Source organism: Salvelinus sp. IW2-2015, unplaced genomic scaffold (assembly GCF_002910315.2).
Source record: "Salvelinus sp. IW2-2015 unplaced genomic scaffold, ASM291031v2 Un_scaffold4330, whole genome shotgun sequence".
Taxonomy (NCBI): domain Eukaryota; kingdom Metazoa; phylum Chordata; class Actinopteri; order Salmoniformes; family Salmonidae; genus Salvelinus; species Salvelinus sp. IW2-2015.
The window spans coordinates 38,854-42,485 of NW_019945601.1; the positions used below are offsets into that span (position 1 = coordinate 38,854).

The following is a 3,632-nucleotide window of genomic DNA, read 5'->3' on the forward strand; positions in this document are numbered from 1 at the left end:
GTCATGTTTGGAGGATGGAAACGGGGGCTAATAGGTTTCTGCCATGTTGGAGATGGAAACGGGGCTATCACAGGTTCCTCAGTTTGGAGTTAGATGGAACGGGGCTTAATCAGGTTCTCTGTTGGAGGGTAGATGAAACGGGCTTAATCAGTTCTCATGTTGGAGATGGAAACGGGGCTTAATCAGGTTCTCATGTTGGAGATGGAAACGGGCTTAATCAGGTTCTCTGTTGGAGATGGAAACGGGCTTAATCAGGTTCTCATGTTGGAGATGGAAACGGGGCTTAATCAGGTTTCATGTTGGAGATGGAAACGGGGCTTAATCAGTTCTCATGTTGGAGATGGAAACGGGGCTTAATCAGGTTGTCATGTTGGAGATGGAAAGGGGCTTATCAGGTTCTCTAGTTGGAGGGTTAGAAGGATCCGGAATTCGGATGGCTTAATCAGGTTCGCTATCGTATGGAGCGGTAGAGTTGGAAAACGGGGCTTAATCAGTCCTTGTTGGGCTTAGAACTAGCGTGCATGTTGGAGACGTAGATCTGGAACGGGCTTAATCACGTTCTATGTTGGAGCGGTAGATGGAAACGGGGCCTTAAAAGTTCAGTTAGAGACGGCTAGTCAGTTCTCTAGTTGGAGCGGTAGATCCTGTGTAAAAACGGGGCTTATTTCTAGACGTTCATCTATGTTGGAGGCGGTAGATGGAAACTTGAAAAGTTCTGTTGAGGGTAAAGAAAAGGGTTCTATCCAGGTATGGCAGGATTGGAACACGGCCTAAGGTAGAAACGGGGCTTACATCAGTTTCAATGTTTGGAGATGACTGGTTAACAGTGCATTGGAAGGAAAGCGGGATAAATCAGGTTCCTCATGTTGGAGCATAGTGGATACTGGGGCTTAATCATGGCTTGTCTAAGTGCGGTTGTGACAGGCTTGACAGGTTCATAGGTACGGTGATGAATCGCTGGGCTTAATCAGGTTCTCTGTCGTATGGCAGCCGGTAGAGAAACACGGGCCTTAATCAGTGATTGGTTCATGCTCTTGGACGAGAGATAAAACGGGGCTTAATCAGGTTCAGTTGGATGCGGTAGAGGAAACGGGGCTTAATCAGGTTCTCTTGTTGAGCGGTAGATGGAAACGGGGCTTAATCAGGTTGTCTTGTTGGAGACGTATGAGAGTATAACTGGCGGACTAAGTCAGTTGTCATGTTTAGAGCGGTAAGATTAGATAGCGGGGCCTTAATTCACGTTTCATGTTGGGTAGATGGAAGACAGGGGCTTATCAGAGTTGTCATGTTGGAGATTGGAAACGGGCTTAGTCCAGCGCTTCTTAGTGGTAGCGTGAGGAAACGGGGCTTAATCAGGTTCTCTAAATGTTGGCGAGTAGATGGAAACGGGGCTTAATCAGGTTGTCATGTTGGAGATAGAGGAAACGGGCTAATAATCAGGTTGTCTGTTGGAGCGGTAGATAGAACGGGGCTTAATCAGGTTCATGTTGGAGCGTAGATGGAAACGGGCTTAATCAGGTTGTCATGTTGGAGCTAGATGGAAACGGGGCTTAATCAGGTCTCATGTGGAGTGCAGGGTATGGTTCCATGTTAAGAGTGGAAACGGGGCTTTAAAATAGGTTATTCTAGTTGAGCGGTAAGATGGAAACGGGGCTTGATCAGGTTCTCATGTTGGAAGTAGATGGAACGGGCTTAATCAGGTTCTCTTGTTGGAGCGGTAGATGGAATCCGTTTAGCGGCACTAATCAGGTTGTCATGTTGGAGCGGAGATAGAACGGGCCTTAATCAGGTTGTCATGGAAGGTTGGGAGGCGGTAAGATACGAAAGCCGGGTGGCTTCCATCACGGTTTCTTCTCTCGTCTTCGAGAAGACGAGGACGCAGGTGAAAACCGTTTGAGGCTATTAGGTGTTATGTTGGAGCGGAAAAATAGGATAACGGCGAGGAGCCAAAATTCAGGTTGCTCCATGTGGGCGGTAGTATAGAAACGGAGGCTTAATCAGGTAGTCATGATTATGAGATGGAGGAACTCGGGACTAAATACAGGTGTCATCGTGGAGATTGGATGGATACGGGAAGGCTTAACAGAGTGTCTCATGTGAGCAAGTAGAGATCGAGGGAAACGGGGCTTAATTAAGCGATTCTCTAGTTGGAGCGGTAGGATGGAACGGGGCTGATAGGTTTCTCATGTTGGAGCAGAGGTAGTATGACAATCTGACTAAACAGGTTCTTCTTGTTGGAGCGGTAGATGGAACGGGGCTTAACGAGTTGTCATGTTCGAGAAAGGTGAGAGCGAGTAAGATCTAGAAATGGCGCTTTCACTCAGAATTGTTACATGTTGGAGCGCGGTAAGTTTACTAGAAACGGGGCCTTATCAGGTTCCTCTTGTTGGAGCGGTAGATGGACGGGCAACCATCAGGTTTGTCCATGTTGGAGCGGTAGATAGATACACGGGGATATAAAATCGAGGGTTCGCTCCGATTGCTGAGAGATCGGAAACGGGGCTTAAGTGTCAAGGTATGCTCATGTTGGAGCAGTAGATGGAAACGGGGCTTAATATAGCCACGGTTGCTCTCTAGTTGGAGCGGTAGATGGAAAACGGGGCTTGATCAGGTTCTCATGTTGGAGCGGTAGATGAAACGGGTGCTTCCACATCACAGGGTCTTCTCATGTTGAGCACGCGGTACGATGGAAACGGGCCTTATCAGGTTCCTTGTTGGAGATGGAAAAACGGGGCTGGCTCATCAAGGTTTCTCTTGTATGAGGAGGATGGAAAACGAGGGCTTAAAAGTCACGGTTCTCATGTTGGAGATGAAAACGAGCGGGCATTAATCAAGGGTTTCTCATGTTGGAAGATGGAAATCGGGGCTTATCTAGGTTCTCATGTGGAGATGGAACGCGGGCTTATCAGGTTCGTGTTGGAGATGGAACGGGGCATTCAGTGTTCTCATGTTGGAGATGGAAACGGGGCTTAAAAACAGGTTTCCTCACTGCCTGTGTTGTGGACAAGATGAAGCTGCAACATACGGGGGGGCTTAATCAGGTTCGGATCCTTGAAAAGATTGTTACTTTTGGAGAAATGGTCCTCTGCGATGAAACAAAAAATAGAACTGTTTGGTCCCCATAATGAACCATTGATTCTGTTTGGAGATATAAGGGGGTGGTTGTAGGAGGTGTATTTAAGCACAATTGTACTCACATGATCATTTCATGGGGCAAACTTCCCCAAAGTTATTCTTGCCTCTATACTACGTGGCACTCCACCTGTGTTGTCCGGCAGTGGTTCTGATCATTGCTAGGTTTTTTTTTAACGGTAAATGTAATGCTAACAGCTTCAATGTACTCTTATTTATTGTTACCGGTCAGTTTCCTGTGCATGAACGGATTGTGTTGTACCAGTGTCTCATGTCATTATGCTCTTTTCTGTTTCGAGATCCATACATAAAAACTTGATTACATGACTTAAAGCCTGATGTCTCATTCTTCCTGTTAACAGGTTACAGTGTATTGTTATTGCAAAGCAAGTTGGATTAATGTTCACAGGGATTTGATTACTTATCTAAATCAGCCATTTGTGTTTATGGCTGAGGATGCAGACTGAATCAGCTGACAAATGTTTAACGATATTATGTAG

General features: G+C 46.3%; 1 protein-coding gene across 1 annotated transcript in view; it reads left to right on the top strand.

Moving 5' to 3' along the window:
• The window catches only part of idh3a (isocitrate dehydrogenase (NAD(+)) 3 catalytic subunit alpha), a 30,352-nt gene extending 26,893 nt beyond the window's left edge, over positions 1 to 3,459 (top strand). Inside the window, 1 exon segment of the mRNA XM_024143724.2 lies at positions 3,172 to 3,459. The gene's annotated coding sequence lies outside the window, so the exon portion shown is untranslated.
• The last annotated feature ends 173 nt before the right edge of the window (positions 3,460 to 3,632 follow it).